Raw genomic sequence first — 23,885 nt, forward strand, 5'->3', positions numbered from 1 at the left:
ATATTTATGCTTTTGAAAGCTATTTGTTACTCTTGTTCCTGTCTGGCTATTGATTCCCAATTCCACACTAGCATGAATTTACATTTTCTTTCTTCCCGGTTTTTATTGCTGACCAGAAAGAGCACTTCAGTTGCTCCTAGTAACCATGAGAATGGTTTGAAAGTCCTGAAGATGATACGATGTAATTATCGAGTCAAGTGGTAGAAAGGAGTGTGAAAAAGGACATATATTTACTGAGTGTTCACTACATTGTGTCACAGCTGTTTTAGGCACTTCACACAGGTTAACACAATTAAGTGTCACTATAATCCTAAAAAAACCCCACTATACTCGACCATTTTACAGAAGAAATTGATACTCAAGGTGTTAAGCAATTTTTCCAATGTCACAAGGAGCTCTGGTAGCATAGTGGCTAAGACACTTGCCTGCTAACCAGACGGCTGGCGGTTCAAACCCACCAGCCACTCCTTGGAAGGAAGGTTGGGCAATCCTACTTCCATAGTGATACTGCCTCGGAAACCCAAGCAGGGGTCACTATGAGTCAGGGCCAACTCGACGGCATGTAACAACAACAACATAACCCTAAAAAAACCCACTATACTCAGGATCACTCTACAGAAGAAATTGATACTCAAGGTGTCAAGCAATTTTTCCAGTGTCACAAGGCAAGGAAGAGGCAGAGCCAGGGTTTAAAACAACATTCCCTCAGCTCCCTCAAAACTCTTGGGACTGGTTTGTTAACTCATGTTCTTAGGTACTTCACACAACAGAAATCTAGCCTTACAAAATCCAAAGAAATACTGCAATAATTGGTGAGACAACTTCATAAATGAGAGCTATGCTTATAAAACGTCAGTAAATAGAATACTCAAGCCATCCCCATGGAGTCGAGAGGCCAAAAGAACAAATCATATCAATCATCTTTTGAGTATATTAGAAATCAGCCACATGTGTAGGAAACAAACTCGATTTGTTTAAAACTAAAATAAGTTTATAAATTTAGTGTGGCCATTTAAACAAGAGGAAATGTTTACTCTTTGTTTCCACTGTCTCAACACACCAAATGCTGACTAAATTACATCTAGTCTACTTGCCTCACTCAAACCTTGTAAACTCAGGTGCTAGAGAAAAAATATTGGTCTTCTTTGTCTTCCTTCTTCCCTTCCTTTTATTTCTTTTCTTTCCCTTTCTTTTCCTTCTTCATCATCTTCTTTTCTTTTTTACATGAAGTCTCCACTACAGAAAAATTGAAGTGAAATTAATAACCCTGTCCTGGAGTCATTGATTTTAAGGCTTCCCACTGTGATTATGGGATTTTCATTATTAGGATCAAAGATGAGAAGAGTGTTTCTATCAGTTTTCTAACTCCTTTTAACTTTCTGGAAAACTGAGGAAAAATTTTGATATTGTTATATGAATTATATAGTTGTTAATTCTGACTATCTGAATTTAATTTGCTTCTTCTTAGTCCATCTTCACCTTATAAAATAAGTTTTCCTCTTATTTCTATTAACATTTCTGGTTCAAAACAGGAATGCATCTCTGAGCTTCTTGTGCAAATTCTGATTTTCTGATATGTTTAGAAGAATCCCACCACCATATGTGTTTAATTCCATTACCATAGATTTAAATATTTTTAAAAATGTAATTTGGGTGATTTTAGTTGAGGTGTGTATTGTCCTGTAAATCACAGTCCTAATACCTCTTGAGTGTTTATCTTCTACTCCATTATCCACTTGTAACACTTGCTTAGGCCCTGAAAACTTCAGTTTCTAACCCTTATTTAAATAAAAATGAACACGAATGTGATTTAATGATGGCTCAACATGCCTTTAGTATATAAGTTCACCATATAATATATCTCATTTCACACGTTATGTCTTTATTAGGTGATGTACCAACATGAGTACCCACATCCATTTGAAAAATTCATTGACATTTTAATTGTATGTTTTTCTCTAAAATGAATATGAATTTCACAAGGTCCTTTTTGGGAGAGAGATTTGTCATGTTAAATAGTTTTATATCTTTATTTGTCCTTGATAGTTTGGTGGTTTCAAATGCAAAATTAACCATAACCTTTCAAATATTTTTTTAAGCCAAGACAATTTTTTTTTTTTTGTGCCAGTAAAATCTATTTATGGCAGTATAGATATTTCTTAGTGACTTTAAATATTTAGAGGGTGTATATGCAATATAAGTGATAACTTCTTAAAGAGATTTGTTTTGTGCAAATCAGAGGACTTAATGATCAATGGCTAAGAAATAAAGAGTTGTTACTTAGCCTCTCAATTTATGAAGCCATCTAACCACCAAATGAAGATCTGACCCCTATGGATACCTAAGAGAGTACAATAGTTTGCATGTGAAACATATAAATTGTAATTCATTTACAATGCAGGAAAATAAAAGCACCAGTTGCATTTTGAGTATATTTTATTATAGATGCATTTTGAATAGGGAGGAACATACTGTACTTATCAACCCAAGGGAAATATTTGTGTGTTTAAATAATTATCACTCTGTTGCCATCCTTTTATATTCTTTTCTTTCTATTTTTTATGGCAAGTTACTAAAGAGTTGATTTGAATACTAAAACAATAAAATACTTATATTTTAAATATCATTTGTTATCAATTTCAAGGACCTAGTTTTAAAAAGTATATCAATTTGTTTGTCCTTGAAAAAAACTACATTATTTCCAAGTACAACTAATGTAGACACCAGAGAGAAAAGGTTGAAAATTTACTAGCAAAGTCAGAAATGAACAAGAATTGCTGTAATAAACTGTTGAAGATAATCCGAATTATTAAAACCTTTGTTGGAAAGGATGTCTGTATTTTTTGAGGAAAAAAAATCCTTAATGCATTGTTCAAATATATTAACAAGCATAATGAAAATTCTATCTGTATATCTATGTATATATATAAAATATAATGAAAAATTAAGGCTAGAAGAAAAGCTAAAGATGCTTTTTTTCCAAAATGCCATTTTATAAATGAGGAAGCTATAACACAGCTAGTTGTAGGGGAGATAGAACTAGAATTCAAATTTTCTAATGCCTAAGTCAATGTTCTTTTCACTGCCAGCTACAACCATATAGGGCATAACATTGTCACAACAACTACCATTTGTATGGTTGGCATGGGAAGACTTACTTCCTTCCTTCTCTTAACTATCCTTCAAGACAGGTATTAATATCCCATTTTACTGATGCATCGATTATAAACTTCTATTTTGAAATTAAATAGCTTGCTGAAAGCTACCATACCGAGCCACCAATCAAAAACAAGTGTGTCAGAATTCAAAGGCCCTCCTCTTGCTCAGGAACTATCTTTTTGATTAAAAATTATCACATAAAGGCTTATAGAATTGTATAGAAAATTTAAAATGTGATACACTGATGGCTTTCCCATTTCCATCTTCACTGTTATACAGATAAAGTTGAATGTATCAGTAAGATTCATCAAGAGATCATTAATTAGCCCAATTGATTTCTAAATTCTTCCCTGTACTTATCATAGAATTTTTGATCCAGAAGAAACCTGAGATTAGCTAATCAACACTGTTGGTTTATAAATGAAGTGGTTACTATCAGTAAAGTCCTGCACTCACGACTAGAACGATAGTTGTAAAACTAATTTACTTGAATTCACTGTTTTTCTGTATTATTCTGCACTCTCATTTTAATGGGTGAAGCAGAGGGAAAAGAAAGCCAAGGAGGGAGGTTGGGAAGATACATAAGTCCTACTACAAAGTGAGCTGAGTACTAAGAAGTCCAAAGCCGTTATATTTTTTGAAAAGACAGCAGTGTATGAATGTGGCTGATCTTCAAAAGATCTGGTATTTTTTTTTCATTTTTTGTAAGCCTCATGAGGAGCTGACAACCAGGATATGCACTTCTTATTAGGCTAAGAAGAAGGGGATCTAATAATTTTTATTTTTATTTATTTATTTTTTTCATCTTGCAATGGAAATTTGTATTTTATTATGAAAGTAAGAAAAAAAAGTAGTTAAAACAGTAGTCAGCAAATTATTTTTCTTTTTATGTCTTTTCATTGATATATCTTAGGATGAATTGCTCCAGTGAAAAGAAAAGCATCTATAGCACACTTAGTAATTTTTTTCCCATGTCTAGTTTACCTTATTTTCCCGGGGAGAGCGAGGTAGCTATAAATACATTTACCACTTGATCTTATAACCTTAAATGAGGGCAAAACTCCTCTTGGCACTAACAAGAATTTTGTCAACGAATATACAGATGGGTCCATGACTATTATGAAGCAATTTGATTCTTTCCCAAGAGATAGAAACTCCAGCACAATTTTCAGATGGAATACATACACTCGTACCTTGTCCGTATTCCTAATAATAAGAATGAAGGGAGAAAAAAGCCAGGAGTTCTTGCATGATTTAGCCTGCTTGCTTCCAAAACCTGTCAGCTAAACAAATAAAGTGAAGTAGTGAGAGGGAGAGCAGGGAAATTAACTGCTAAGGGCTGTAGCTAATGAGTGGTCCCACAAAAAAGAAGTTATGGATATGGAAGTGTACACATAGAACAGGGAAAATTAACACCACCAAAAAGAGTTAGCCTGTACATATTAGATTCTTATTCAGTTCTGAAGTTTATTGCTTTCTTGTGGGATCTGCCTCCAACCAGGTTTCCTCCACCACCTCATCCCCAAATAAGATGAGTGAGATCAATCAAAAGATTGAAACTTTGAAGCATGGTTATGCTGCTGAGTAAAAGCATGCAAAATATGTCTGTGACTTCATTAAAGAATGTGTACACAATACCCTGGGTAAAATCCACAGCACCGTGGCATTGTCGCCTCATTAAGAGGAAAATGAAGTGGTCATTCCCTGAAGTCTCTCCTTGTCTTATATGGACCAATCCCAGAAGTGTCCTGCCCACATTCAGGATTGGAAGCCCAACTAGCTACAAATCCTCTCTCAACTATGTCTGTACAAGGGTCAATTGGCTTTGGGCAATACGATCCAAGTAAGGGTACTATTTCTATCCAGTCTCACTGTTAAAGGGATGATAAGAGAATTTCTATAAATAACTTCTGGCTCTTTTTAAGAAATTTGAAAACAAATGACTGAAAAAATTATCTGAACAGTTAAACCCACATTAAAACAAACACTGATTTGGAAGTAACATTGAGTAGATTCTTTAAAGATAAAGCCAACACACAAAAGAGAAAGGCAATCTTGAAACAAAGGCTCTGGCACGCATACCCTCATACTAATGCCCAGGGAATTAAGATAACCCATAAACCCTCTTAACGAACTTTAGTCAAGTTGAGAAGCAAGACTTTCCCTGATATATCATCTGTGACTGTGCTACTTAAAGAGGGGTTCAGGGGACAGCATCAACATGGAGCTTATTAGAAATACAGAGTTGTAGGCAGACACGGCTTTTTGAAGGCCCAGAACAGGTAGGGAAGGCCAGGAAGTGGGAGCGGAGCAGTTTGGAACTAAGGGAGATGAACTCATGTGTCAATTTGTCATCCTGTGGTGGCTTGTGTGTTACTGTGAGGCTGGAGGCTATGCCACCAATGTTTCAAGTGCCAACAGGGTTACCAATGGTGGACAAGTCAGTGGAGCTTCCCGACTAGGACAGACTTGGAAGAAGGAAGAGGCCATCCACTTCTCAAAGAATTGGCCAGTGAAAACCTTATGAATAATGGTGAAACACTGTCTGGTATGTTACTGAAAAGTAGCCCTGAAATAGTATCTGATACATTGCCAGAAGACGAGCCATCAGGTCAGAAGGCACTCAAAATATGACTAGGAAAGAGCTGCCTACTCAGAAGAGAGCCAATCTTAGTGATATGGATGGAGTAAAGCTTTCAGGACCTCCTTTTGCTCTTGTGGCACAACTCAAGATAAGAAGAAACAGCTGCAAACATCCATTTATAATCGGAACATGGAATGTACGAAGTATGAATCTAGGAAAATTGGCAAGTTGTCAAAAATGAAATGGAACACATAAAGATAGATATCTAGGAATTAGTGAACTGAAATGCACTGGTTTTGACCATTTTGAATCAGATAACCATATGATATACTATGCCAGGAATGACAAATTAAAGAGGAATGGTGTGGCATTCATTATCACAAAGAATGATTCAGAATCTAGCCTGAAGTACGGTTTTGTCAGTAACAGGATAATATCCATATGCCTACAAGGAAGAACAGTTAATGTTACTATTATTAAAACTTACAGACCAACTATCAAAGCCAACGATGAGGAAATTGAAGATTTTTACCAACTTCTGTAGTCTGAAATTGACTGAACATGCAATGAAGTTGTGTTAATTATCACTAGTGATTGGAATGCAAAAGTTAGAAACAAAGAAGAATCCCCAGTAGTTGGAAAATATAGTCTTGGTGATAGAAATGACGCTAGAGATCACATGACAGAATTTTGCAAGACCAATGACTTATTCATCACAAATACCTTTTTTTACAACAACACTAATGGTGGCTATACACGTGGACTTTGCCAGATGGAGTACACAGGAATCAGATGGACTACACTTGTGGCAAGAGGCAAGGGAGAAGCTCAATCTTTTCAGCCAGAACAAGGCCAGGAGCTGATTGTGGAACAGACCATCAACTGCTCATATGCAAGTTCAACTTAAAGTTGAAGAAAATTAAAATAAATACACAAGAGCCAAAATATGACCTTGAATATATCCCTCCTGAATTTAGAGACCATGTAAAGAATAGACTTGATGCATTAAACACCAATAACCAAAAACCAGAAGAATTGTTGGATGACATCAAAAACATCATCCATGAAGAAAGCAAAAGGTCATTAAAAAGATAGGAAAGGAAGAAAAGACCAAAGTGGATGTCAGAGGAGACTCTGAAACTTGCCCTTGAATGGAGAGTGACTAAAGCAAATGGGAGAATCTACAGGATAAAAGAGCTGAACAGAAGATTTCAAAGAGCAGCTCAAGAAGACAAAGTCTTATAATGGAATGTGCCAAGACTTGGAGTTAGAAAACCAAAAAGGGAGAACACACTCAGCATTCCTCAAGCTGAAAGAACTGAGAAAAAAAAATAAGCCTCGAATTGCAATATTGAAAGATTCCATGTACAATATGTTGAATGATGTAGGAAACATCAAAAGAAGATGGATGGAATACACAGAGTCACTATACCAAAAAGAATTTGTAGATGATCCTCCATTTCAGGAAGTGGCATATGATCAAGAACCAATGGTATTGAAGAAAGAAGTCAAAGCTGCACTAAAATCAAGGTTCCAGGAATTGATGGAATACCCATTGAGATGTTTCAATAGCCACTGTGCTGGTGGAACTCATTTTGCTATGCCAAGAAATTTGGAAGAGAGCTACCTGGACAATTGACTGGAAGAGATCCATATCTGTAACCATTCCAAAGAAAGGTGAACTGACAGAATGTCAAAATTATTGAACAATATTATTGATATCACATGCAAGTAAAATCTTATTGAAGATAATTCAAAACTTGTTGTAGCATTATATTGACAGGGAACTTCCAGAAATGCAAGCTGGATTCAGAAGGGGACATGGAACGAGGGATATCATAGCTGATGTCAGATGGATGGATTTTGTCTCAAAGCAAAGAATACCAGAAAGATGTTTACTTGTGTTTCATTGACTACGCAAAGGCATTCGATTGTGTCATAACAGATTATGGATAAAATTGAGAAGAATGGGAATCCCAGAACACTTAATTATACTCATGAAGAACCTGTACATAGACCAGGAGGCTGTCATTTGAATAGAACAAGGGAATACTGCATGGTTTAAAATCAAGAAGGGAGTGTGTCAGGGTTGTATCCTTTCAGCATACTTATTCAATCTGTATGCTAAACAAATAATCTAAGAAGCTGGACTATATGAAGAAGAATGTGGCATCAAGATTGGAGGGAGAATCATTAACAACCTGTGATATGCTGACAACACAACTTTGCTTGCTGAAAACGAGGATGACTTAAAGAACTTACTGATGAAGACTACAGTCTACAGTATGGATTAGATCTCAACATAAAGAAAACAAAAATCCTCACAACTGAATCAATAAGCAGCATCATAATAGATGGAGAAAAGTTTAAAGTTGTTGAAGACTTCATATTACGTGGTTCTATAATCAATGCCAATAGAAGCATCAGTCAAGACATCAAAAGACGTATTGCATTGAACAAATCTGCTCCAAAAGACCTCTTTCAAGCGCTGTAGAGCAAAGCTATCTCCTTGAAGACTAAGATGCGGCTAACCCAAGCCATAGTGTTTTCAATCGCTTTGTATGCATGTGAGAGCTGGACAATGAATAGGTAAGACTGAAGAAGAGTTGATGCTTTTGAGTTATGGTGTTGGCAAAGAATGTTGAAAGTACCGTGGACTGCTGAAAGAACTAACAAATCTGTCCTGGAAGAAGTGCAGCCAGAATGCTCCTTGGAAGCAAGACTGGCCAGATTTCATCTCACCTATTTTGGTCATGTTGTTAGAAAGGACTATCTTTGGAGACCAATACCATACTTGGTAAAGTGGAGGGTCAATGAAAGGAGAGGAAGGCCCTCAACAAGATATATTGACTTGGTGGCTGCAGCAATGGACTCAGGTATCGTTTTGTTGTTGTTTTTTTATGCCGTGGAGTTGGACCTGACACATAGCTACCACTTCTTGGGTTTCCGAGGTGGTATCACTATGGATCATGTTTTGTTCTGTAGTACTTAAGGTCGCTATGAGTCAGAGATGACCTGACAGCACATAACAATAACAAGAGCAACAAGGCAGACACCAAAACTCTTTAATCAGAATATGCATTATAACAATTCCCACCAGGTGGTAACTTTTGCACAGGAAAGTTTGAGAAGCCCTGTTCCAAGCCAGAGGTTCATAATGGAGGATATCACTGATAAAGATAAGTAGTAATAACAAATAACTGACCCCTGAACTCCCTTTCTGTTAATATAGTTCCAACAGCGTTCAGAAGATGGCACATTCAAGAGTGCCAATACTTTGAACTTAGTTTTGGTTGGGTTTGACGTAAAATAATGTGTGGACCAATTAGGTAAGTTAAAGCTTTGATAGCACCATTATTAACTTTTATGAAATACCCTGTTCCGGAGTTAGAGAAAGTGCTATAAAAAACCTTAAGGTGCTTGTGTTTGTTTTCCTAGAGTAAATCTTTAAATAATATAATTCACCCTTAAAAGGTCATGGAGGAGTCTAGACCAAAGTTTCCTGTTGAGTCAGTGCCTCCGCTCTACAGTAATAATTTCTAATCAAAGCTTCTTACAGACAGAACTCAAACTCATACTCTCAGAGCCCAAACTGTTATCAGCTATGCTTTGTGCTGGCACATGCATGGTTGAGTCATATGATATGCTGCTGAGAAATATCATTTAGTAAATTCTGTTGCTATCATCAAAAGCTCTATTTTACATTTTTTTTCTTATATGTATGCCCTTGTTATGATTTTGTGAAAAATACAATAAAGGTATTAGTCTGGACCTGAGTTCCTCAGAGCATAATAAGAGCTTCATAGAGTCATGCTAAGTGCATCATGGTCCAGCTGACAAATGTTATATTAATCAAGATCCTAATTGCCATCCTGAAATTCATCTTTATAAAAAACAGACATATTCCTGGCTTTTTCATCCTCAACTACAGTAATGTTATAGTTCTGTGATTCATGGATTTTCCAAATCTAGTTTTCTAAAATGTGTTTGTAGGAATGGAAGTGCTAAGGTTCATATGATTCATTAAATTAGAAAAACATTGAATTAAACAAAATTTTAGATTATTTTCCTTCATGACTTCTCCGAGCCTTCAATAAATTAATACGTTATTAACAAACAATAATAGTGATATAATAATTTTTTTGAGCACAGAAACTATATGTTAAAGAGATTTAACTTTAACATGTGTTAACTAGTGTCTTGAGTTTTGCACAATAGGACAGCCTAATCTAATCTAATTTCCAATCCTGTTTGGATTTTCATTCTTCTGAGTACTGTATTAGGAGCTCTGGTAGCATAGTGGCTAAAGCACTTGACTGCTAACCAGAAGGCTGGCGGTTCAAACCCACCAGCCACTCCTCGGAAGGAAGGTTGGGCAATCCTACATCTATAGTGATACTGCCTCAGAAACCCAAGGAGGGTTCACTATGAGTCGGGGCTGACTCAACCGGCACATAACAACAACAAACAACGGGTACTGTATTATACTACTCAAAGTACAAACAATAAACAAGCACACTTATCATCTTCACTACATAATTTAGCACTTACTTATAAATACTTTCATGTTTTTGTTATTGTTTTGTCTGCTGATCTTGCCTCCTGTCTTGACTATATGCATTTGGGTGGCATGACTCATGCCTTATATTACCATAGAATTTAGCACTGTGTTGAATATGGTAGGTAATAAAACACTCAACTGACTTAGTGATCTATGCTAAAATTAAGTTTTTTAAGTTTTAATGAATATTCAGTTGTTCCAATATTTCAGGATTTGATGACATAATCTGTTTAACTTTCTCATGATTTTGTAAACTTTGATTCTATATGCAATAAGGCTTTGTCTTTGTAGATTAATTAATAAAAATATTTCTTATGTATTATTACCAAGGTACCACCTGGATAAGTATATTTTCCCATATTTTGAAAATCTTCTTATATATAAAACAGAAATTATTTCTTCCATTTCAACAAGCAGACAGTAGAAAAATTCTAAGTGCAGATGTGCCATTATTTTGAATCTGTTGTATTACTGATTCCATCACCAATAAAGTTCTTAATGAAACCTTGTAACTGGCTAGGTTTAACACTGCAGAGTAATGTTGAAATTGGAAATTCAGATGCTATCCAACTTCTTAGTCACATATATGAGGGCTGAAGCCCAAGGAAGTGAGATCAACATCCTTCAGGTATGTTTACAAAGCCGTCTGTATTTCTTGATGGCACACCATTCTTAAAGTTCAGCTTCCACTTTTTCCACTAAAGAATAATGATAACATACGCTTATTTACAGTGAAGTTCATTTGTTACTTTTCTCCGTTTTCACTCAGATTCTAAGTTCCTGTTTGAATTTAGTTATTTTACATGGAGATTTCCACGTTAAGAAAGGAAAAGTGCATGAAAAGCCTTGGAAGATATACTTAGTACCCTATCTCCTGAAAGTGTGAGGTACTGACTGAGCTCACTCAAAAACTTTCAGCTCACTCAGAAGTTCTTCTGGTAGTCAGTTCTTTTTGGTTTTGGCAGTAGACCCTTCAAATATACACACAAGATCTTTGAGATGATATGAAGAGCTCATACTAAATTTCATGAAATGATTAATAACCACCAATGACACCCCATACCTTGGCAATTGTATGATAATTTTTCATACACTGTATTCTGCTTACTAGCCTGGAACTTACCACCCAGTTATAGAATTCACATTACCATCCCTGACACATTTGGGTAATATTTGGAACTGTCTTAGTATTTGTTATGAATTGAATTTGTCCCCCCAAAAATCCTGCCCTCTTTGTCTGTGGTTATAATCTCGTTTGGGAATGGGTTGTCTTTGTTATGTTGACGAGACAGGATTAGTGTATGTGTGTCCTGAATCAATCTCTTTTGAGATATAAAAAGGATTAAATATTCAAACAAAAGAAAAAGAAGTGTGGAAAGAAAGACACCAAGCCACATGAAGATCACCAGGAGCTGAAGCTCAAAAGAGATAAGGATGTTCCCCCAGAGCCAATAGACAGAGAAAGCCTTCCCGACAGCCAGTACTCTGAGTTCAGACTTCTAGCCTCCTACACTGGGAGAAAATAAGTTTCTGTTTGTTAAAGCCACCTGTTTATAGTATTTCTGTTATTGTTTTTATGTGCCGTGGAGTCAGCCCTGACTCATAGCGACCCCTCCTTGGGTTTCCGAGGCAGTATCACTACAGAAGTAGGATTGCCCAACCTTCCTTCCGAGGAGTGGCTGGTGGGTTTGAACCGCCAGCCTTCTGGTTAGCAGTCAAGTGCCTTAGCCACGATGCTACCAGAGTAAAATAATGAAGACAGTGCCTTAAATGGGCATTTCAGTGAGCAGGGAGAAAAATAATTTGTTTATCCACTTAGGAAATAAATGTCTTTGAATATTTTAAATTTCCATCTTAGAAGATTGGCTAATTATCTGACTAAATACAGAAAATTAGACTCAATTACTTATCAATTACATTTATTAATCTATCTATCCTTCTTCTGTAGTGATATTGCCTTGGAAACCCAAGGAAGGCTTGCTATGAGTTGGGTTCAACTTGACGGCACATAACAGTAACAACAACAACAAACATCTATCCTTCAGCTGAGGTTTTTTTTATTTTTTAAGCTTTAGCATTCTAAGGGAAGCTCTGGTAGCATAGTGCCTAAGGCACTTAACTTCTAACCAGAAGGCTGGAGGTTCAAATCCACCAGCCACTCCTCGGAAGGAAGATGGGGCAATCTGCTTCCATAGTGATACTGCCTCAGAAACCCAAGGAGGGGTCGCTATCAGTCGGGTCCGACTCGATGGCACATAACAACAACAACAGCATTCCAAGCAGTAAAACACCAATCATCTTCTCCCAAAGAATTTCTTTTCACCAGAGAAAATAAATAAGAAAGTGAGATTTCAAAATCAAACTGATGTCTCAACACACCTATCAATGCTCCCACTCCCACCCCGTCCTCATCTGGACACCATTATGACACTTCAAATCAAATTGAATTAAGTGGTATGTGTTATGCATGACTGCCTTGTTTACTGTATTGTTTTATACCATTCGGTTCACCTGAGATGCTTGGGTGTTATTGTTTATTTTATAAGCTGTCTAATGTTTAGTTAGGAGCTCTGGTAGCATAGTGCCTAAGGCACTTGACTGCTAACCAGAAGACTGGAGGTTCAAACCCACCAGCCACTCCTCGGAAGGAAAGTTGGGCAATCCTACTTCTGTAGTGATACTGCCTCGGAAACCCAAGGGGGGGTCGCTATGAGTCAGGGCTGACTCGATGGCACATAACAACAACAACAACAACAACGTTTAGTTAAAAGGCAGTCTCCAGGAATGGTCTCAGGTTAGAAGGGTGTGTTAGGGAGGGTCATAGTCTCAGGAGTTCCTTCAGTCTCTATTAGACCAGTAAGTCTTCTCTTTTTGTGAAATAGATTTCTTGTTTTACATTTTTCTCCCACTCTGTCTGGAGCCCTCTGTTGTAATTTCATTCAGAGTGGTTGGTAATGGTAATGGGGCACTACCTAGTTCTGGTCCCAGGGTCATGTGGGCTGTGGTTCATGTGGTCCATCAGTCTTTTGGACTAATTGCTCCCTTGGGTCTTTGGTTTTCTTCACCCACATCTGCTTTGGGCAGGAAAGACCAATCCTTGTATCTCAGATGGCTGCTTGCAAGCTTTTAAGAAGCCAGATGCTACTCAACAACGTAGAATGCAGAACATTGTCTTTATGAACTATGTTGCACCAATTGATGTAGATGTTCCCGAGTAAGTATTGAATGATATGATTTGCCATTTAATAAAATGAGTTTTTAAAACTTTAAATAAAGTAGTAAATTAACTTTTATAAGAGTCAGCCATCTAGAGTTTTGAAGGTAGGCTAAATTTACTTCATTTGAAGGTAGGCACATGACCCTGGGACCAGAACTAGGTAGTGCCCCATTACCATTACCAACCACTCTGAATGAAATTACAACAGAGGGCTCCAGACAGAGTGGGAGAAAAATGTAAAACAAGAAATCTAATTCACAAAAAGACAAGACTTACTGGTCTAATAGAGACTGAAGGAACTCCTGAGACTATGACCCTCCCTAACACACCCTTCTAACCTGAAACCATTCCTGGAGACTACCTTTTAACTAAACATTGTTGTTGTTGTTGTTGTTATGTGCCATCGAGTCAGCCCCGACTCATAGTGACCCCTCCTTGGGTTTCCGAGGCAGTATCACTACAGAAGTAGTATTGCCCAACCTTCCTTCCGAGGAGTGGCTGGTGGGTTTGAACCTTCAGTCTTCTGGTTAGCAGTCAAGTGCCTTAGGCACTATGCTACCAGAGCTCCTAACTAAACATTAGACAGCTTATAAAATAAACAATAACACCCAAGAAGAACTGTTATTTAGAACAATCAATTGTATGAGATCAAAAGGACAACATTTGCTAAAAAGCAAAGATGAGAAGACAGGAAGGGGTAGGAAATACAGAAAAGAAATGGGGAAATCAGGATGGAAATAATTATAAGGAATGCAGCTGAAGTCATGGAACACTTTATGTATAAACTATCGAATGGGAAATTAATTTGTTCTGTTAACTTTCACCTAATGCACAATAAAAAATATTTTACAGAAAAGAAAAAAAAATATGTCATTCAGTACTATTGTGTCAAGATAAAAGTAATGATGGAGATACTGATATTAGAGAAAGTTATAGCATGGCTACATGAAAATATGAAAAAAAATGATGAAAGCAGCTTAGGAGCAATGACACAGGGTTCAGATTTAATTTGAATGGTAAAGGGCATCATTATATTGAGCAGACTGGATAAGTGTAAGTTCATATTGGCACATGGTTTGATGTGTCATGGATGTTGTGGAGCAGTGGTAAAGTGAGAAAAGGACATTGGCATTTTAAGGATCAGAAAAATAAAAATTTGTAGTTAGCCCCAAAGAAAAGGTGCTTTTTCTTTGCCAAATAAAGAAACACTATCCAATAATTGTGAGATCTAAAGTTTGATATTTCCCCCTCTTAGGCTTTTTAGAAGTAGCCTGAAGGAAAACAAAATCAACAGCAGGGATGTGAGGTCATGATAATCATAGTTAGCAGGTAGACAGGTTTATGAGTGAGTCTAATTTCTGTATAATTTTTATCAGAAAGAATGAAATGCCATCATAAAGAGATGAATGCTACATCAGGAATTTCAGTAGCTTTCACATAATAAATGTGCTTCCTACGCTTTATTATATCAATGTTCATCTCAAGAAAGGGGATAGATTTAAATAGAAGACAAAAGGATCTTTAATTTCACTTAGAGATGAAGAAGCTGAGGTATAAAGGGCATATCAGCATAGGCAATGCTTTCTACAAGAAATTCTAAGACACCAGCAATTAAATGTTCTCAGAAGATTGATCATAATCTATCATCCTTTCTCAAAACCTTATACTGATTAACATCCAGTCCAGAAGAGCAACTTTTGCTGTCAGATACCCTGGCCATGGACCTGTAGTGTCATTATCTAGGTGAGGATCTAGTTCAGTCAAGGTCAGCTGTACTTGACCTGAACCTTCAGTTAAAACATACAAAGAAAGTCAAGAGCAGCTCCTCAGAAGAGTTTGGAAATACTGACTTACATGTTTTACTTCGTCAAAATGTACTTACACAGATCAGAGGGTATCACTTTATAAATAAGAAAAGTAAGGCAAGAAAAATAAAATAAAAAACAACATTTTCTTCTTTTAATAATCTAATGGTAGATCTAGGAATAAAACTCCAATTGTCTGTCTCTTAATAAACTTTTAGTCTTTTAATAAGCTTGATAACAACAAAATACCAGTTTTTTACCTTATTCTCTTTTAAAAAAGAAATACTGACTTTGCATGTATTATGAATGAGTCTGAGAAACAATGAATATGTCTATTTTCAGGAAGGAAAATGAATATATGTTACAAAGTGTAGAATTTACATTTTTGCTTCTGTTGAAGGTACTAAAAATAGTAAAATAAAAAATGTTTCATAACAATATAGAAAAATAAGTTATTTAACCAAATCATTGTTATGGTATGATCTTGAACCAGTTACCAAAATCTAAAAATGACTTGATCTACATATACAATGATAAAGATTTGGAGATGCTAATCCTGAAAATTTAGTATGTGAGTCAGGCCTCCTGCCTGATTTGAAATGAACACATTTAAGGCCTAGTGCATGTGACTGTCTTCTGGTTTATGAGTGAGATTAAGGCAAGTGTGCACTTGCCCAAGAAAAGTAGACCTCTCCAGAACTCCACTTCTGACCACTGAAGAATCACACTCACAGCATGAAAATAATCAGGTCTTCACTCATAAAATAACTACATTTATATTTTGCTTATTCCTGTAGAACTAAGAATTGATTTTTAATGATGAACAAGCAATTTTGTGTCTTTGAAACAGAAACAAGGTTTTTAAAGCTTTTATTTCTACGTACCATGTATACCAGCTCTTCCTGTTCATTTCTACAATTATCAATGAAAGGCTCAGTGCTGGAGCACCTAAATATTTTATGTAAGATGAGGAACATGCAAGGATCTTGTGAGTGTCTCTAAGAGATTGAGGCAATGGTGAACATGTCCCAGCATCACTCGCCTGTTCTTCCGTACAGTGTCTTTTATAGAGATCACAGATGGAAGGGCACAGAGAGCACAGAAGTGGAAAAGAAAAGTAGAAAAGAACCTAGTGTTAATGAAAATTTTAAAAAGTAAAATACATAAGACAATCAAGTATAATCAATAGGAATGCCTCAATAATGACATTTACGTGTGATAAAGGTGTTTAGTCATGTCAAGGCGTACATACTGTCAATTTTCTGTATTAAAATTTAGATTCATTTATGTATAATTTTAAATTATTCTGTACCTCATTGTTTATACATTGGTCTTAGATCATGCACTTATATATCTGGATAGAATTTAAAGATTCTATTTCATTTTTCAAAACTGAAGAAAGAATGAAGTATGGGGATTTAAGCAATAACTAACATTCATTCATTTCTTCTGACAAATATTTATGAATGTCCATTATGCATAACTAGGGAGAAAGGGAGCTCTGGTAGCATAGTGCCTAAGGCACTTGACTGCTAACCAGAAGGCTGGCGGTTCAAACCCACCAGCCACTCCTCGGAAGGAAGGTTGGGCAATCCTACTTCCATAGTGATACTGCCTCGGAAACCCAAGGAGGGGTCGCTATGAGTCGGGGCCGACTCGACGGCAAATAACAACAACAACAACAAAGGAAGAAATAAAAATAAATAAGAGCTCATCATTCTAAGTACAGGTAAAAGGCAACTTAGAGATAAGGGTAATGAAAATAAATATAATTGCAGCTGATTTTCAACTTGAGAGTGGGATTACAAACTAGCTTATTATGGAAAGGACACGGTGCAATGTACAGTGGTTTCTAGAGGAAAGCTGAGAACAGTAATGGGACAAGTTCTTACAGGAATTGACCTGCTAGTATGCTTTATATTAAAAAACAAAAAAGAAAGAAAGAGCAAAAATAACCAATACTTTAAATAAATACCTAAAAGACTTTCATCTAAAATGATAAAGGGGAAACTATGTAATTTCAATGCATACTTTCTTCATTTTGCCCCTTTAACAAACCTTTCTTATATAGTGAAACAGTATTTTAATTTTTGTATCAACTACATATTCTCTTAAATCTTAATCCAAATAGAAATTGCTTTTGCTGTTAGGTGTCATCCAGTCAATTCTGACTCATAAAGATCCTATGTACAACAGAACAAAATACTGCCCGGTGTGGCACCATCCTCACAATTGTTGCCATGCTTGAACCCATTCTCTCAACCACTGTGTCAATCCATCTCGAGAGGATCTTCTAGGTTTTCACTGATCCTCTATTTTACCAAGCATGACATTCTTCTCCAGGGACTGGTCCCTTCTGACAACATGACTAAAGTATAAGAGATGAAGTCCAGCCATTTTCATTTCCAAGGAGCATTCTGGCTGTACTTCCTCCAAGACAGATTTGATCATTCTTCTAGCAATTAATTAGTAATTATCCACCAAATGTGGGCCTCTTGGGCAGCAAGGTCACTCTTGAAGGACAAACGATGACATGGTCCTGTTTCAAACACGATCCTGATATGATCGCATTGCACAATAAATACTCTTTCCAAATCTTTATATAAGATAAGGAACGTACTAAGGTCTTGTGAGTATCTGTAAGAGATTTGGGCAATAGTAAACATGCTCCAGTATCACTTGACTCTTCTTTCAACAGTTTATTTTATTTCAATTACAAATGGGAGGATAGTACACAAACAGAAAGCACAAAAGCAGAAAAGGAAAAATAGAAAAGAACAGTGTTTGGGTAGACAGACAATTTACAAAATACTATGACACCCAACTTTCCACCACAGGCTGGAAAGAGCAAAAAGGAAACCCACAATCAAAAGAACTTGTCCATTAGATTTCAAATTTTGTGATGTAGCCAAGTTCAAAGCTACACATTAGTTGAGAAAAACTCCCTTAGTTCTCACCCTACAGGATTGGGCATGTGGGACTTCGATCCTTTAGACCCCACCCATATGAAACGTTAATGAATAAGTTCTTAAAGACAAAAGACATTCTTGAAATCCTTTTAATCAAAAACAAGGTTCCGGACCAATTGTATGAAAATGAGATAATGAATGAGTGAACCTTCAGAAATAAAAATAAAGTGCTTTCAGTTGTTTTAAATAACAGCATAAATAGCCTGTTAGGTTTATACTGTGGTGAATGGTGTGCTAGAACCTATAACAAAATAAAAACTGCCTTGTTTTCTCATGAACAAGATCCTTTGTGTAGTGATATTACAGCAATTAGGTGACTACAACCAACTGCCTGAACCCATTGCCATCAAGTCAATTCTGACTCAGAGCACCGTACAGGACAGAACAGAATTGCCCTATAGGGTTTCCAAAGCTATAATCTTTACAGCATCAGACTACCACATCTTTCTCCTGAGGAGCCACTGTGGATTCAAACCAAAGATCTTTCGGTTGGCAGCTGAACACTTAACCCCTGCCCTACAAGACTCCTTCATCGGGACTATAGACACCCACTGCCATCGAGTTGATTCCTAATTTTACAGAAGTAAATTGTTTCATCTTCCTCCCACAGAGAAGCTGGTGGGTTTGAACTGCCAACCTTCTGGTTAGCAGCCAAATGCTTTATCCACTATGCCATGTGAGCTACTTTCATGGAGACTATAGGGGTCAAATAATTGATGACTAAGCCATTGAAAATAGCCACTCCTCCTTCGTTTCATTCTTTGCCTTATTCACAAAAATATACTGTGTAATTTTCTTCTCCTAAATTAGAGGATAATTCAGGATATGTATATGTGATTTACTTTATTTAATAAATCCTTATATGTAGGGATTTCCAAAGCTAATGTTAAATAGAAAAGAGTAGAGAGAAGGTAAATATTTTTTCCTGAATCTGATCTTTTATTAATCTGCATACATGTTCTTCCAAATATATACATGTAGATCACCACATATATATGTGCATAGAATGTATAAATACACATATATTATACATGAATGATTTATTACAGAAATATCAGTGTTTCTAGATTACACTGCATACTTGATGAGCTGTCATTAGTGCAGAAAGGATACATAGCTTTTCAACAAAAGAAAAGAATGAGGCTGCCAGAGTGTTGCGGTGGTTTGGGTTTTTTTTTTTTTTTTTTTCTCCTAGCATCCATCCCTGCCAATCTTTGCACTGCCAGTAGGGAAAACCATATCCATGGCAACCAACCGTACCATTCCAACGCACATCAATGACGCCTCCAATCTAAACTGTCAAATATTCTATGCACATCATGTAAAATAGGTCTCTTTCCCCTTATACCTCTGTGCATCTCGTTTCCGTGGCTACATGTTTATGCAAATGAGAATTGTCCTTTCTCTCTCAGGTTGATTTTGAACACTGAATTTGTTTTGCACCTTGGCAATGCAAAGCCATGCTGTCTTGCCACCTGGTCTACCACATAATTGCAAAAATTACATTCTAATGATAACTGTCCCCAAATTAGCCTGATAACACCATCTACTTGCCTTGTGAGCAAAAGTAACAGTGTGCAATAAAGAAGGATGTTAAAACAGAGTTGAGATAGGGGAATAATGTTTAATTGGCTCTCCAGAGTCTACTAATTTTCAGAATTGGAAACCTAGTGTTTGATTTGTTCTTTTTAGTCAGTGAGAAGAAAAAATATCCTTCATAAATTCTGAATGACAAATTTGCCCATTCTTTTTTGCGTGTGGTTGCAGCATCCCAGGGAATCTAAAGTGTCATTTCCTCTCTGGAAGAAAGGAAGCACAAACCATGCTAGGTATGTACTCGAAATTTTCACTCAGTATCAGATCTAGGTATAAATTTCTCCCAATCCCAGCACCTCCCTCCCTCTTTCCCCAATTCCCTCTAAATATTAGATCAATATCTTTCTCTTAAAGTTAGATACAGTGTTTTTACAGGTTGACATGTATTAAAATAAAATAAAGCTGAAAACCTAAAAGAATTACCTTCTCTCCTCCCCCATCTCTTTTTATCTATTGCTTCTAACTAGATTATGTCCTGTAAATAATTTTGTTGTGGAGGTGATGGTGAGTTTCTTTTTCAGAAAAATAAAAATAAATATTTTGCAAATAATGGAAAACATAATGATTTTTATTTAGTTAATTTTCATAATAAAATAAATGGATACAGTGACTTTCACCAAAGACTTTTTCATGTAATTTTTTTACAAAGGAAAGGAAATGAGCAGGTAAAAATGTGGTCCATAGTGTATTTCCCCAGGGTGTAAGTGACAAAATAAATGATATTGGATTCTATTATGATAAATGTTGAGGATATATTTTACTTCTCCCCCCACTTAATACTTCTCTCCCTGCAAAACAAATCCTTCAGTATTTAGCAAAATAAGGACAGTTTTATGCAATTTTATGAGATTTTTGTCTCAGTTTGATCTTTGAACTTTGTTTATGAAGACTCTGAGCCACCTTTAAGTAGATTAGGGAGAAGCAAAGGCTACAAAGGTAGATAAGATCCTTTTTCAGTTTAATAGCGTATCTGCAAAAGTGTACTGGATTTGGAAAAAAAAAAAAAAAAGTGAAATTTCCCAAGCCAGATTCTTAACCATTTTATCTCCCATCCCCCTCTCTGAACTCTACATACCTTTTAGGGTTCTGCTGAGGTCCCACTTTCTCCCTGACTCTATTCCTGACTAAGAAGATACAAATTGATCAATCCATCCCCTGATCTCTTGCTTGTAAGTGCAAATGTCAGTGCTGTTGTTTCAGCATTTCATTAGATGCCATTTACTGTTTGTGTGACTTGCCCTCTGACAAGATTTTAAACCCTGGGGCAGACTTAGGAGAAAATAATTTCATATAATTCTTTTGTTTTTCTGCCTTTAAATAAATATTTTGCTCAGTTAAATTAATTATTCCTGGATTTTAGGCAGAGATAAATGAATAGCTATTAAATATGCCTCAAGTCATGGCGAGAGAACAGAAACCAACATTTCGTTAAATGTTTACTATGTTCAAAAAATCATCAAATGCTTCATATATGTAATAATTGTTCCTTGTTAAAATATACATTTAAAAAACATTTTCCTTTTTCAAAAACAATAATATTTGAAAGAGAGGTAAAGCATTGTTCTTGGTTCTTTGGGGAATTATTAAGGAAATAGATCTAATGTTATGAAAATTACAATCATATAAGATGGTAAATACTTATAAACAAAGGTGAAAATCAATTAAAATATGTCTCTTGACATTAATTATACCTGTTAATATCATTTCAATTGATTTACCAAAGGTGGTACATAAAATTTCCAAGTATTTTGAAAGGTTAAGAAAATGATTATTGGATATCTTTTCTATGAGAAAAAAAAAAATTATATGTGAATTGTTTGAATCAGATTTACCTGGGAAGGAAAAATATTTTTTAAAAAAACAAATCGAACTCACTGCCATCAAGTCGATTCTGACTCACAGTGACCCCCTTTGGGTTTCCAAGACAGTAAATCTTTCCGGAAGTAGATTGCCCAGTCTTCCTTCCATAGAGTGGCTGGTGGCTTTGAACTGCCAGCCTTCTGGTTAGCAGCCAAATGCCTTAGGCACTATGCCCCCAGAACTCCTTTCTGGAAACATTTAAGGACCTGATTTTATCATAAAGTCAATTTAAAAAAGAAAAAAAAAATCCTAGGATTTCTATGTTTAGAATGTTCCCACTCAATCTAAATGTTGGAGTTAATTCTTCCTCTAAAAGCCTTTCTCTAAAACACACCAAACCCGTGGAATTGACTCTTAGTGACCCTACAGGACAGAGAAGAACTGTGCCACAGGATCTCTGAAGTTGTAAATCTTTACTGAAGCAGACCACCTCATCTTTCTCCCACAGAGGTACTGGTGGGATGGAAGCACTTTGGTTAGCAGCCAAACACTTTAACCACTATGCCACCAAAGCCCCTAGCCTTTCTCTAGGCAAAAGAGACTAGCTTTATGAAATTTGTTCTGTTCGGATCCTTGCTGGATCCTTGCTAGACCCACTTTATTTCCCCTTTAACTTTTGCCTGTACATGTAAATGACATGGAGAAATGAGGCATTCATTTGCAAAATATAAGGGCCAGTAGTTTGTTTGAATTCTACAAGTAAAGAAATAGGATGTTTGTGCAAATAACTGGAAATTGCCTCAATTCTCTGATCCTCTTTTTGGATCAGTTTACACTGCCTAGATTTCTCCTAAGAAAGAAATTTCTTCTTAAACTCACTGCAGAGAAAAACAAACAAGCAAAACACAAAAGCCACAGCTAAGTACACCTCCTTTCTTGTAAAATAATAATAATGGAGTAAATTATAATAGTGGATAATTAACCCACTGCCATTGAGTCAATTCCAATTGATAGTAACCCCCATTGGGTTTCTAAGGCAGTAAATCTTTATGAAAGTATATTGTCCCATGGAGAGCTGGTGGGTTTGAACCCTAGCCTTCTGGTTAGCAATCAAATGCCTTAGGCACTACACCACCAGAGCTCCTTAGTGGATGCTTATGGAAAGCTATTTTCTAAGCACAGTTCTAAATTCTTTACATTATTTCATTAATTTGCCCCTAATAGCAGCTTTATGAATTAGGTATACTTATTAACCCTGTTACATTATTTTATAATGTTATACCATATGTATAGGCAATCCAAACTCACTGTGGTGGAGTCAGTTCCGACTCATAGCAACCCCTTCTTGGGTTTCCGAGGTGGTGTCTCTATGGAAGTAGATTGCCCAGTCTTCCTTCTGAGGAGTGGCTGGTGGGTTTGAACCTCTAGCCTTCTGGTTAGCAGTCAGATGCCTTAAGTATTACACCAGCAGAGCTCCTATAATATGTGTATAGCATATACATATACATATATACATATATATATATATATACACACACACATATACATATATACATATATACATACATATATACATATATATATATATATGTATATATATATATATGTTGTTGTCGTTGTTATTTGCCTTTGAGTCGGCCCCGACTCATAGCGACCCCTCCTTGGGTTTCCGAGGCAGTATCACTACGGAAGTAGGATTGCCCAACCTTCCTTCCGAGGATAGATAGATATATATATATATATATATATATATATATAGGGAGCTCTGGTAGCATAGTGGCTAAGACACTTGCCTGCTAACCAGACGGCTGGCGGTTCAAACCCACCAGCCACTCCTCGGACATAACAACAGGAAGCAGTGGAGCTAAGATTAAAGTCCAAAGAATCTTGCTGTACAGTCTTGAAAGTGCTAATCTTTTCATTCTTATGCAATACAATTTTCAAGAATTTATTTATTCTCAAATATCACAATAAAGTTGTATTAGTAACAACATCTCTTAAAATTATAATAATCTAAAATTCTATCTTCATGATTCAAATTTCCTTTTATTTAAATTTTTCGAAGCATGAAACTGAATCTTCTCTTGAGAGAAGAATGCTTTTTGAAAGACTTCGAGCTGGGAAATATTACTCATTTTAATGGAAGCAATGATTTAGATGACCCTTGGTTTTTCAATATCAAGCAACTCATTCA

Source organism: Orycteropus afer, unplaced genomic scaffold (assembly GCF_000298275.1).
Source record: "Orycteropus afer afer isolate SDZICR_OR568_19922 unplaced genomic scaffold, OryAfe1.0 scaffold00105, whole genome shotgun sequence".
NCBI classification, from domain to species: Eukaryota; Metazoa; Chordata; class Mammalia; order Tubulidentata; family Orycteropodidae; genus Orycteropus; species Orycteropus afer.